At 41.5% G+C, this 14,196-nt stretch overlaps 1 protein-coding gene and 1 long non-coding RNA gene across 4 annotated transcripts in view; one reads left to right on the top strand and one right to left on the bottom strand.

The window, feature by feature from the left end:
- LYPD6B (LY6/PLAUR domain containing 6B) overlaps positions 1-14,196 on the top strand; it is a 221,935-nt gene that overhangs the window by 193,027 nt on the left and 14,712 nt on the right. The window contains exon 1 of one of the 3 annotated variants that reach the window (XM_061199949.1): positions 7,517-7,589. The exons of the other annotated variants lie outside the window; for them this stretch is intronic. The gene's annotated coding sequence lies outside the window, so the exon portion shown is untranslated. Of the gene's footprint in view, positions 1-7,516; positions 7,590-14,196 lie in introns of those variants that run through there. 3 annotated transcript variants of the gene reach the window in all.
- Positions 1-14,196, bottom strand: part of LOC133097769 (uncharacterized) — a 141,851-nt gene that overhangs the window by 10,851 nt on the left and 116,804 nt on the right. Inside the window, exon 3 of the long non-coding RNA XR_009702058.1 lies at positions 13,984-14,112. This is a non-coding gene — a long non-coding RNA (uncharacterized LOC133097769). The remainder of the gene's footprint in view (positions 1-13,983; positions 14,113-14,196) is intronic.

Below are 14,196 nucleotides of genomic sequence, written 5' to 3' on the forward strand. Positions count from 1 at the left end.
TGGGGGGGGTTATCTCTTTTTGGTTTTGGTGATGGTGGCCTCATAGAATGAGTTCAGAAGTGTTCCTTCCTCTGCAGTTTTTTGGAATAGTTTCAGAAGGGTAAGCATTAATTCTTCTCTAAATGTTTGGTGAAATTCACCTGTGAAGTCATCTGGTCCTGGACTTTTGTTTGTTGAGGTTTTAAAATTACTGATTCAATTTCATTACTGGTAATTGGTCTTTTCATATTTTCTATTCCTGGTTCAGTTTTGGGAGATTGTACCTTTCTAAGAATTTGTCCATTTCTTCTAGGTTGCCCATTTTATTGGCGTACAGTAGCCTGAAGTAGTCTCTTACGATCTTTTGTGTTTCTGTGGTGTCAGTTGTAACTTCTCCTTTTTCATTTCTGATTTTATTGATTTGGGCCCTCTTCATTTTTTCTTGATGAGTCTGGCTAAAGGTTTATCAATTTTGTTTATCTTTTCAAAGAACCAGCTCTTAGTTTCATTGATCTTTTCTTTTTTTTTTGGTCTCTATTTCATTGACTTCTGCTCTGATCTTTATGATTTCTTTCCTTCTAATAACTTTGGGTTTTGTTCATTCTTCTTTTTCTAGTTCCTTTAGATGTTAAGGTTAGGGTATTTATGAGATTTTTCTTGTTCTCTGAGGTATGCTTGTATTGTTATAAACTTCCTTCTTAGAACCTTTTGCTGTGTCCCATGGGTATTTGATTGTTGTGTTTTCATTTTCATTTGTCTCTAGGTATTTTTTGATTTCCTCTGATTTCTTCAATGATCCATCGGTTGTTTAGTAGCATATTGTTTAACCTCCATGTGTTTGTGTTTTCTGCAGTTTTTTTCTTGTAGTTGATTTCTAATCTCATAACATTGTGGTCAAAAAGGTGCGTGATTTGACTTCAGTTTTCTTAAATCTACCAATGCTTGTTTTGTGGCCTAGCGTGTTATCTATCCTGGAGAATGTTCAATGTGCTCCTTAAAAGAATGTATATTCTGCTGCTTTCAGATGGAATGCTCTCTATATATCAAGTAATTCCATTTAGTCTAATGTGGTTTTTAAGGCCTGTGTTTCCTTACTGATTTTCTGTCTTGGTGATCTGTCCATTGATGTAAGTAGGGTGTTAAAGTCCCCTACCGTATTGTATTATTGTTGATTTCTCCTTTTACGTCTGTTAATATTTGCCTTAAATATTTAGGTGCTTCTGTGTTGGGTGCATATATATATTTACAATTGTTATATCTTCTGGGATTGATCCTTTGATCATTATGTAGTGTGTTGCTTTGTCTCTTGTAACATTCTTTATTTTAAAGTCTATTTTGCCTGATACATGTATTGCTGCTCTGGCTTTCTTTGATTTCCATTTGTATGGAATACTTTTTTCCATCCCCTCATTTTCCGTCTATATGTGTCTCTAGATCTGAAGTGAGTCTCTCTAGGCAGCATATATATGAGTCTTGTTCTTGTGTCCATTCAGCCACTCTATGTCCTTTGGTTGGAGTATTTAACCTGACTACATTTAAGGTAATTATCGATATGTATGTTCTTATTGCCCTTTTGTTAATTGTTTTGTATTTGTTTTTATAGGTCTTTTCCCCCCTTTCTTCTTCTTTTATTCTCCTGTGATTTGATGACTATCTTTAGTGTTAAGTTTGGATTCCTTTTTCTTTCTTGTATGTATATCTATTATGGATTTTTGGTTTGTGGTTATCATGAGGTTTTTGTATAGCAGTCTATATATATATATATTGTTTTAAGTTGCCAATCTTTTAATTTCAAATGCATTTTTAAAACTCTGCATTTGTACTCTGCAGGCCCTCATGATTATTGGCTGCTGGTTAGCAGGGCCTGGTCACGAGGAGGCTGGCTGCAGAACCCCAGGGGTCCCAGGGCTAGTTTTGGCTCACCGATGGCCAGAGTCAGGGTCCTGAAGACTCCGGGGCTGTTGGCCACCCACTGGAGGGTGAAGCCAGGTTCTGGAGTTAGTGCTGGACCACTGGTAGACAGAGCTGTTTCCTGTAGTCTGGCTGCAGGGCCCAGGGATCTCAGATCTTGTTTCAGATTGTTTGGGGGGTGGTGTTCCTGACACAGTTGGGTATGGGGTCTATACCCAACTTCAGGCCATGGGGCCTGAAGTTTGCATCAGTCTGCTCGTGGACAGGGCCAGGGCCTGGGCCCAGCTGTTCCCAGGTTAAGATCTGGCCTGCTGCAAGCAGGAGCCGCAGGCTGTGGGATTGTAGTTTTCTTGCTTCTGGTGCCTGCCCCCTGGTGGATGAGGCTGGTCTAGAGGCTTTTGCAGGCTTCCTGGAGAGAAGGGCCAGTGCCTGCCCACTGGTGGGTGGAGCTGTGTCTTGGCCCTTTGGTGGGAAGGGCTGTATCTAGGGTGTTTTTAGAGGCAGCTGTGAGCTCAGGAAATCTTAAGGCAGCCTGTCATCTGTTGATGGATAGGGATGTGTCTCTGTCCAGTTAGTTGTTTGGCCTGAGGCATCCCAGTACTGGTGCCTAAAGGCTGTGGGGTGGGGCCAGGTCTTGGTGCTAATGAGCCAAGATGGCAGCTGCCATCAGCAGTGTTCATGGGTAGAATGTTCCCCAGTATGGCTGCCACCATTGTCTATGTCCCCTGGGTGAGTCGCAGCCACCCCTCACCTCTCCAGGAGACTCTCCCAGACAAGCAGGTAGGTCTGGCCCAGGGTCCTATCAAATTACTGCTTTTGCCTTGGGTCCTGGTGTGTGTGAGATTTTGTGTAGGCCCTTTAAGAATGAAATCTCTATTTCCCTGAGTTCTGTGAGGCTCCCGAAATTAACCCCTTGGCCTTCAAAGCCAAATGCTCTAGGGTATCATCTTCCTGATGCAGGACCCCCCAGGCTGGGGAGCCTGACAGGGGGCCCAGAACTCTCATGCCTGTGGAAGAACCTCTGCAATATAATTCTTCAGTTTGTGGGTCGCCCACCGTGGGGTATGGGATTTGATTATATCTTGAGTCTGCCCTTCCTACTTGTCTTGTTGTGGTTCCTTCTTTATGTCTTTAGTTGGAGAAGATCTTTTCTGGTAGGTTCTAGTCTTTTTTTTATGGATGGTTGTTCTGCAGATGTTGTTTTGGTGTGCTCATGAGAGGAGGTGAGCTCAGGGTCTTTCTACTCCCCCATCTTGGCCCCTCCCCTCTGTGAATTTTTTATATTTAAATAAACTTACATCTCAGTATAGATATGTGTTAGGTTCTATGATGCAGCAAGAGTGCAGCCTTGAATACACTAAAGCTTCCGTGGGCTTCAGTACTATGTTCATAAAAATGTGTTCATTTTTCTCAGCTCTTTTATTGAGATTCAGGAATCTTGCCCCCCACCCTTCTCCTTATTTAATGATGTTCTCCAGTGATGGTAGCAGCAGAAAAAGCTGCATTTTGGTGGGCTTGTGATATCTGCATGGGATTATAGAATATTTTTCAGCTAGATTTTTCTTGTTGATATTCTCATTTTCTTTTTAAAGCCTTCAGTCTCACCTTGATTGGTTTGTAGCATAAATCCAATTGTTGGTTTTTTATGACATAAGAGTAACAACTGTTCTTATACTCTCCCGGTAAAGATGTACTGTTTAGTCATTGCAGCTGTTCGTATAATACCTGCTGTAACAGCAAGTCCTGATGCTTTGGTTCAGTGTGGCTCTTTTCCTGGTGTTTTGAGACTGGATTCAAGGCTTAGTCAGGGTCCTGGCAGGAATGAGATGGCATATTCAGACTGGTGTTATTTAAGAGAATGAATAAGGGGCTGTTTACAATGGTGTGGGTTCGATTTAGGGAAATCAACCTAAACCTAGTCTTCATAGCTGGCAACAGAGAGAAGCCATTTCTATCCTATAGGCCTAAAGGATAAGATAAGTGGTTACCAGAATCCAGGAGAAGGTAGCTGTGGAGTCAGGGACCTGATGGGAGCTGAGGGACATGACAACAGCCTGGCAGGGAGTGAGTCAGGGGAGTAAATGCCCCAGTCACACTCTCTGCCCACCCTCTGATCTGCCAGTTTCTGCCATTGGCCAAACGAAGCTGAAAGCCAGTGGAAAAGGGAGCTGTGTGCCTGGTCTTCATAGCTTGGCTTCCCAGGGCACAGAGCAGGGTGGACAAGGTTGGAGGGTGGGGCTACAGGAGCAAGAGGTGAAAGCCCAGCAGGGTTCACCTCCTTTTAGGATAGCTTGGGAAGATCGTGTGGTCGTAGCATATTTAAAGCCTAGCCTAGTGTGTATTGAACCACATGTGAATAGGCCATCAGTGGGCAGAACTTCAGTTGTTGAAAATAGAGTTCTCACAATCTTCACATCGTTCACCTAAAATCTAAATGAACAGTGAACATGGAAATGGAAATGGAAATTGTGTTGGTGGAAAAGATGGAAAAGCTTTATTTTTTTTCTTAAAGGTAAGGCCTGCAAGTGTGTGAGTCCTTTAGAGACCTTTAGCCCATCTCTAAGCGAGGACTGGCGCTGCCATGCCCACCCCAGTGCTCAGCAAGGAGGGCAGTCTTGTGTCCCCAAACGAACCCCAAGCTTTTTTCAGGGTGGGGACTACTCCATGGGGTGGAGTAGACACAAAGTTTTCATGAGGGAGAAATAAAGAAACTGGGCCTTTAAAGAGTGAGAAATACAAGGTAATGACACATGTGAGAGCACAGAGCCTGTTGCTTTCTCAAGCACACTTTATGAGAACTGCCTTTTATTTATGAGCATAGACAAAGAATATAGATTTATCAGAAAGCAGATAAATGAAAATGCTCCTGAGGCCTAAATATTGTGCCCACATATATTCTAGAGTAGTTTTCTTAAAATTTGTCTTCAGAGGAGTTTTACATTCTTCTCTCATACATGCTCAGATAATCATAGTATTTGAGAGCTGAAAATATGTGTATTGAATTTCAGTCTTAAATCTAGCCAGATACAGCGTAATCTTAATGATATTGGCTGGTATGTTATTCATTGAGGAACCATAAATCTCTATTTTTAGCTTTTAAATTTATTTAATAATTTGAAAAAGCAGCAATGGGTAGGGACTTATTCCTTCTCCTTTAATTCCCACAACTCTCTGCAAAATAGATATTTAATATCTCTATTTTACTGATAGGAAACTGAACCTCAGAGCTGTAGAGGGATCAGCCAGAAGTAATAGATCCAACTAGTGACAGGATCAGAATTTTCTCCCAGGCCTGAGTGCCCCGTCCATTCTCCCCCGATTATACTAGGCAGCATTTACACTTGACTTTACCCTTGTGGGACTGTGAACCATTGCTTAAACGTCGTTTTTCATGTTGTAATTAAAACACTATTTAATGCACATAATTTTTCAGTTTCCTCTGGGAATATAAAATTATGCACATATATATCTTTATATATGTACATTTCCTTCTGCTCCAAGTGGTAATAGTGACAATTTATAGAGCAAGTGACATGCTGTAACTTTGTTATATATGTAGAATGCAGAAATTTTTTATTAGGATTGCTTTTATAAGCTTGTCAGCTTCCAGAGAGTTCTTTGAATAATCTGTTCTGGATTTTGTGACTGTGCAAAAGTCAGCACGATAGTCTTTTGCCATTGCATGTAGTTTATTGTTGGTTTTTAAGTGCCCTCCTGTTTCAGAATGATAGCCATGAACATGTTCTTGTATAATACATTTTTAGATATAGAATCAGGAATAATTTGAGCTAGTGTTATAAACAGTAGTCAGTGACATAAAGCCTCAGCACAGAAGAAGGACAACAGGACAAATGCATAGTAACAGTTCTGCATCCTAAAGCTCTCCCAAATGAAAGATAACTGTGCAGGTGCTGAAAGCATTTGACGTGATTGGTAATACAGTCTCTTAAACAGTGTTCTAGGGATACTTTATCACCTGGCACATAGTGCTTAAGCAGTTAATTCATTCAATAAGATACATGTATGTGTGTGTATATGCAGATGCACATACACATACACATACACACACACATATCCAGATGAACTTGTCATCTAAGATTTCTGCTTTGGTACAGATACTCCATCATATTAGAATATATACAGAGAGATTCAAATGAGAGACACATCTGTGTGTATACACTTTATTTTTATGGTCATTTTTCTACCTCAGCTGAGACTAAATGAAGTCAAAAGTGCTAGCCATCACCTGCACGTCTAGTGACCTTGAAAGCTATTTTCTCAGTTGAGTTCTATTTTCACGCATGAGTGCTGTTTTCACACGAGTGCCATGTGTTTGAGAATGCATCTTTGGGATGGTTCTCCTCCACTCAACAATTATAGAATAATGGATCCTTAGCCAGCTGTTGGACGTTTCAGCCTAGATTTCTATTATGAGAACTTTGATTGGTTATTAAAAGAAATGAGTTCAGTACAGCAAGCGAGGATAGGGAACATAAAAACAATGTCTTCCGTGCCCAGCCTCTGTTGCCACTCAGTTTATATCCGTGCAGTTCTGCCGGTAGAATCCCCCATTAACAGCACCACCACCTGTGTGCCTGGAGCTCTCCCGCAGAACTTCTGTCCAGTTATTGTATCTTCCTCTCAAATTTAAAAACACCCCTCTCACACAGAAAAGAAAATAAGCTCTCTCACTTGCCTGCCTGACAGTGGAAATATCTTTGTAAAATTACCTCTTAATATTATGCCTTTGGCTTTTTTAAAGAAACGGCCAAATGAGGGATGCATCTGGAGCTCTTCAAAACAAATTTCAGGCATTATCCATATGTTGTTTGCTGCTCTCTGTATAAACATGCATAGGGCCCACTAATTTGAGAATTAAGGATCAGGGGGAGTTTTCTTTTTACAAATAATGAGAATGTGTGTTCCATGTGTGTCTCTCTCGGCTCCTGGGAAGTACAGAGCAAAGCGTGACATACAGCAGAGGAACACCATTCATAGAAGGGGTTAGGATCTTTATTTTCCTCTCATCCAATATGGTTTTGACTCCATATTTTGAGAGGTTTAATGCATAAGTGACTTGGCATAAGCCTCCTAAAACTCATTTATGGAAGCAAACTGGGTAAAAATTATTCCACTTATGTGAAGGATACTCTCAAATATAATCAATTAACATAGTTTTATTAGATTCCTACCATTTGTCCACATAGTTCAATACAACATGACAAACCAATCTTGACTCTTTTTAAAAGGAGTCCTGTTTCTAACTCCTAAACATCTAATCTTGTTCACATGGAGTTCTTACCTTCTTATTCTCCTGTGTCATGAGAGCCTTCTCAGAAAGATGTAAAATTGTATCTTTGACAAAAAATGCAGGACTTCCCTGGTGGCGCAGTGGTTAAGAATCCGCCTGCCAATGCAGGGGACACGGGTTCGAGCCCTGGTCCGGGAAGATCCCACATGCCGTGGAGCAACTGAGTCCATGCGCCACAACGACCGAGCCTGCACTCTAGAGCCCGCGAGCCACAACTACTGGGCCCGCATGCCACAACAACTGAAGCCCACACGCCTAGAGGCCGTGCTCTGCAACAAGAGAAGCCACCGCAATAAGAAGCCTGTGCACTGCACGAAGAGTAGCCACTGCTCGCGCAACTAGAGAAAGCCCGCGCGCAGCAACGAAGACCCAACGCAGCCAAAAATAAGTAAATAAAATAAATTTATTTTTTTAAAATGCAGCTGAAAAGCTATTACTTTGGAAGTGTCTTTTAGCTTTTTCTTAAAACTTGAATCACGTTTAAAAAGATGTCTTTAAAATTGATTAGACTATTTCTTCACCCAAATTACACACTTATGGGCCCTGTATTAATTCACGATTGATTTGCATAATGAAGTTATTTTAATAATAGCACTGTTTTAGACATTATCTTTTAAAAATTTATTCATTTATTTATTTATTCATTTTTGGCTGTGTTGGGTCTTCGTTTCTGTGCGAGGACTTTCTCTAGTTGTGGTGAGCGGGGCCACTCTTCATCACGGTGCGCGGGCCTCTCACTGTCGCGGCCTCTCTTGTTGCAGAGCACAGGCTCCAGACGCGCAGGCTCAGTAGTTGTGGCTCACGGGCCTAGTTGCTCCGCGTCATGTGGGATCCTCCCAGACCAGGGCTCGAACCCATATCCCCTGCATTGGCAGGCAGATTCTCAACCACTGCGCCACCAGGGAAGCCCCCTAGACATTATCTTGTATCACGTTGCATGTAGTAGGAAAAACTCCTATCTTTAGCACTGCAAAATGCACAGCTTTATGTTTAGAAATGAGATACTCAGTTCTGTGAGTCTTTGATCCTGTGCAATATGAGATTTTTTTTTTAAGTTTTACTTTAAAAGAGTATAGCAGAAATCTGAAATATTATGATGATATTGTATTACATTTATGACTTTTTATGGCATAACTAAAGTCTTCATTAATATCCTTCCCCTAAAATCATAGAATATTAGAAGTGGAAGGAACCTTGGCAGTCATTCATTCCAACTTCTCACTTGGTTGCAATAGAGAGAACTTCTGAATCTTCTTAAGAAATGAGTGCATAGAACTCATCAACACAGTTTACTAGATTTGGTCCAGCTGGTGTGGAATGGAATTGGACAGTTATATCCCTCGATCTGATCTCTATTCTCCTGCTAATGTTACCTGAAAAAGCCTGGGGGGAGGGAGGGAAGGGGGAGAACATGTCTTCAACATCGTCTAAGTAAAATGTACATTACCTATGTAATTGCACTCAATCCACACAGTTTAGAAATTTTACCTGCACGACTCTAAGCCTCGCTTGTCTTAGTGGCAAATGGGGACAGTACTTCTTAACTCCGTGGTCGCCTGATTAGTAAATGTAGACCCAGAATTTTATCCTAGGTCTACTTGAATCAAAAGTCCATTGTTTTCCCCCCTCAAAGATGACTGTATTAACTCTGGATGGTCACAGCTCACTAGTGGTTCACGTTGACTTTTGGGCTCCAATAACGGGTGACAACAACAACAGCACAGGCACTGTGTCTCTCTTATTCACTGTTGTATACGGAGTGCTCAGCACAGTACCTAGTATGAATGCTTGACTTACGATCATGCTGCTTTCAAGATTTGGACAAGCAGTACTGAGAGGTTGAATCATGATTCTATTTTTCCCTACTTAATGTTATCATGCAAGAGTAGAATCCATGGTACTCCACAGAGATTTTTGTATTTTCAGATAAACAGGATGGACTGAGCATAAGCTAAAATTCTCTCTTGTATTTTTGCTTCAGGCACGTAGAAATGCTAAATTAAATATCTTTAAAATTAATATTTAAACTTAGCGGGGAAAAGGAACTCTTCATGTACCGGAGCAGAGAATCTGTCAGAGAAGGTAAAAGCTGAGCCGCAGGAGCTGGGCTCTCAGTGCCCAGGCGAGGTTCCCCTCAAGGAAGAGAGCTAGAGCAGAGTCTCAGCCTAGATCCTGTGAATGCTCTTCCCCAATTTAATGAGAACCAGAGTATCTCCATTGGCCAACCTCTCCTAAAAGCCAGAAGCAAGTAGTACCACCCTTGGAATGGATGGTAAAGTTTTCCGTCAAATTTCTCCTTTTCAGAGGAGTGTTTTCATCTTTTCCACTGTTTCTGAGTAAAATTCCAGCACTCATTTTGAATCTCCTCTTTGCCTTCTATTCTTTTTACAGGGAAGCCAGGCCTATTAGGTTTGTCATTAAAGTGTCTTACTGCGGGATAAGTGATGCTTGCAGGAAGGTGTGAATGCAAGTGTTCATAGGCATGTTGGACTTAGGAGAGCTGCTCCCCTTAAATTATGTACTTCATTTGTTTTATTGGCAGTGGAGGTTGGCCTGGTGCTTGCTGACTCATTATTAGCAATTGTGCAAGAAGTGCCAGTATTTACCACCTCTGCTTGGCCTCTTCTGTTTCACATCTCCTTTTGATTCCATCATTTCTTTATCATCTTTGGATGCTCTGGCAGCTCCTTACTGCCCACAGCCTTTGTCTTACTTGCTAAGAAAGGTGCTCCTTATAGGTCATAGCTAATGATGTTGGTTCTATTCCCAAACGTAGTTATTGAATATCTACCATGTGCTGAGTACGGGCCTAGGGAATATAAAAAGTAATGTAGTCCTCTTCCTACCTCAAAAGAGTTTGAGGTCAAGGATGTGTCACTTCCTCAGGCCTGCACGTTCCCCAAGGAAGCTTAAAAATGCCACATATAGGAGGAGATGATGGCCATGGCTCAGACCTGGGAAATAGTCATGCTTGTGGACCAAGTGCCACGTAGGTCCTTGACTCCGGGCAGTAGCGGGCCAGTCTCACATGGGGTTTCCTAAATTTACGAATCTGGCTACCTGCTGTTCCCTGGAATGCCTGAGAGTTGCCTACCCCTGTTGTATCCCTACAAATGTGCCTTGCAGAAATCCCTTCTCTCTCGGCAAAGAAGCACACTGCATTCTGGAACAAAAATTAATATACTTTCCAAAGAGAGGACTCATAAATGAAGACCAGCACCATAGGTGAGGGGTTTCTGACAAGGTCTACTCTCTGGGAAAGATGGATGATGGTAATGAGCTGTGTCTGGGGAGGAATGTTTTGAGGTACCCTTGAGTTTGAGAAGTGTGGACCAGATACCTAACATGGATGTGGAGCTTTCTTAGTGTCAGTGTAAGAAAACATCTAAGTTACAGGAGGCCAAATCATAACGGCCATATTCTGAGTCAGCAAGCAGCTGTTCTTAACCATTATGTAGGCCTCAGATTCCTTTGAGAGACTCAACCCAGGGGGAAAATATGTATGGACACAATTTTGCAAATAACCTTAAGAAGCTCACAGGTCCCCTCTCCCCCATACGAAGAACTCTGCTCTATGTGATGGTCCTAGAGAAAGTACCAGAATGGTTTAGTCTAGCTTGTATTAAAGATTTTTTTTCCTTCTGGAGCAGAATACAAGCTCTGCTATAACCTTGTTCTGCTAGAAAGATTGCAACAAGAGCCTACTCAGCAAAGTTTCAGCAGATAATTTTTAGTTCAGTCTCCGTGAAATGATTCCAAATGTAAAACAATTTTCAGATACTATAATTTAGTCATTTGCTTTTTCATTATCCTAATGTCTTTTGGTTGTGAAAAAATAAAGCAGTCATGTTAACACAAACCTATATACTGAAAAACAGAGATAAATATAGGTGCTTAGGAGAAAAGCAGTATGTAGTGATAGATTATAAAGCATGCTCTGGAAAATGTGAGATACTGTTATTTAGTGCTTTCTTCATTTGACAGGTAAAACCTCTGCAGTTTTGGAGGATTTTGATAGAATAAGGCTATGCTGTTACAACTAAAAATGGAAATGAAAATACATCTAGTCTATATGGAAGCAATATTCTTGTGGTCTGTTTTTCACTATTTTCAACTTGTGTGCTGGAACAAGGTGTGTGGACATGTTTTGAGGGGATGCGTGTTTCAGGCTGTGCAGGGATCTCGGCACGTACTGCCCCTGAACCCCCTGTCCTGTTATGTAATAGTAATGAGACTATACTCCCTACAGCGCTTTTTCCAGGAAAGGAGAAACCAAAACACAAGTCTAATTCTTGGGTTTGTTGTTCATTCAGTCGTTTTTTAAGTCTTCTATCATCCATTCAGAAGAACCTTTGTGGTGTATCTGAGTTCTGTATTCCTCCTGGAAGAAAGGAATGCACTCTTACTTGCCTTCCTTTCTTCCAGGAGCTAGAAATAAGGCTAGGTGTTTGGGACCAATTACTACTCTCCAGAGACAAAGCTTTCTTGAGAGTATTTTTCAAAACTAGATGATGTAAATTCGAACAATTTCTTGACTTTGCAGGACCTGAAATCCTTGCCACGGCCTGCTAAGTGCGTATGTGGCCTGACCCCACTGGCTCTGGCTTTGTCTCTTTCCCCCTTTCTCATGCTCTGGTCGCACTGGCTGCTTTCTGAGTCCCCCCGACGAGGCACACTTCTTCCCATCTGAGGACCTTGGTTTCTTTTCCCTTGATTCTTTGCTTGGACGCTTTCTTGTCAACATTTAATTCACCTGTGCGCATGTCACCTACTCAGATGTACCGGGCCCACCATAAATATAAGGCGGGTCCTGTTATTCACTAACATATCACCTTATTATGTTTCCTCCACAGAGTTTATGACGATCAGAAATTATGGTCTTTTCCATATTTATTGGCTGTCTTCTCCCTCTAAAATGCAGACTGCTTGAGAGCAAAGACCTTGTTGGGGATCTAGTGGTAAAAACATCTGTTATGTACGAGGTGTCAATAATGGTATGTTGAATGAATGAATGGGATTTTTGTCTCACTGAGATTATGTGAGGAAAATCAGGCGTTCTGAATTGTGATCCCAAAGTATTTGGGGATTTGTTCATCATAATAAATGCTTACGTAAGAATTAGCAAAATGCCGAGCACATAGCGAATTAGGTAGTTCAAGTGCTTTATATGTATTAACTAATTTAATTCCTATAACCGTATGAGGTAGATATTATTGTTATTACTCCCATTTTATAGATGCAAAAATTGTGGTACAGGGAAGTTAAGGAACTTGCACGAAGCTACACAGATGGTAGGTTTGAAGGCAGGTACATGAGCCAATGCTCTTTACCACTGAACAGAGAGTGCTCGATAAATACAGCTTTGACCTTGTGCCCAGTACTGGCTGAGTGCTTTGTATCATGGTGTCACTCAGTCCTCAGCTCCACACTATGAAATAGGGACTGTCATTATGCCTGTTCTGCAGATGGGGAAGCTGAGGCTTGGAAAGCTTAAGCAACTTGTCTCAATTTCCATCGTCGCTTAGTGATGCAAAAGGGACTTGAATGTAGATAATATGAATGCTGTGATCTCAGGCATCCTCTCCACGTTACAAGAGCACTTGTGGGTGGCTCTTGGAACATAGTCATTTTCAGGCTTGTGAGAGAGGGATTAGTCTCCCTCATTCAAAGGGTCTCCACTGATGTCAGGAAGGGGTATCAATTACTTGGCTACAGATTCATAACGAATACGGAACAGTCCAACTCAGAGAAATGAATAGGGGAGCAGAATTTGTGTCAGTATAACCACTGGTCTGTAAGGAATAATAGAGTTGGTTAAATGTTCATTTCTTCAGAAAGAGCATAACAGTAGGATTTAGAAACTTGGTAACTGTGAAAGGTCAATTTTCGTTTCTAAAATGAACAAGGACAGAATTAGAAATATATTGGTGTATCACTAGGTCTGATTCTGTACTGAGCTGAAATGCAGTGTACAAAATTTAGCACTATTGTTTTGTGAAACTTACCAGGTTTTTCACCCTGAGTCCTTCCTTAGGGACTCAGTTCTCTCAGTAGCAAAAGCCATCTGTAGGGATGATATGATGTCGTGGGTACATTCTGTCTGATTTTCAGCTCATTCTCTATAGGTAGGCATTATTAACCACCCATACAAAACCAGTATACTCACAACACAAGAGGGGGGGCATAAAATCCCTAGAACTTAGGCATTCTTACCCTGGCTTCAAAGAAAGTATCCATGTGAAGGATTATGGTTGGATTTGTGGACATCAAACTTTTTTTCTTTGGAAGACTCCCTAAACCCACTGAGACCTATTGATTCAGCAAGAAGAAAACAGGTTCAGCATATATATATATATATATATATATATATATGTATTTTAAACAATTTATATATTTATTTTTGGCCACGTCATGAGGCATGTGGGATCCTAGTTCCCCAACCAGGGATCAAACCCATGCCCCCTGCAGTGGAAGCATGGAATCTTAGCCACTGGACCGCCAGGGGAGTCCCTAGCCAATATTTTTGAACCCTAAGATTCCCACATTTTCACAGAACTTGTATTACAAGTGCTCTTATGCAAGCAGCTCTGTGTGATCCTACCCGAGCCTCTACTTGATGCTCACAGTTACCCAAATGTGTGGGCAGGGCGGGTGTTATTAAGCCACTTTACAGATGAAGAAATTTAGGTTAATAGAGTTGAAAGAGCTTGCCCAAGGTCAGGCCACTAATAAATAGCAGAGCTAGCACCTGAACCAAAGTCTTCGGACTCCAAGTTACTTACTTTTTCTGCTGGCCCACACCTCCCCCTTCTCAAAGAGAACGTGTTGGTGGTGATGTTCCAGGTTCCGAGCATCTCTCCTGAAGATTTCCTTACTGGCAGGTCTGCTGCTAGAGGGTGGAACCTGTGGGGCTTAAGATGGAACATCTTACTCAGTGCTGTGTGCACATCTGTTGTTTCACTGCGTTTTGGCCCTGCTGACTTTAAGTGGCTGAA

The sequence above is a fragment of the Eubalaena glacialis genome, chromosome 1 (genome assembly GCF_028564815.1).
Source record: "Eubalaena glacialis isolate mEubGla1 chromosome 1, mEubGla1.1.hap2.+ XY, whole genome shotgun sequence".
Classification (NCBI taxonomy): domain Eukaryota; kingdom Metazoa; phylum Chordata; class Mammalia; order Artiodactyla; family Balaenidae; genus Eubalaena; species Eubalaena glacialis.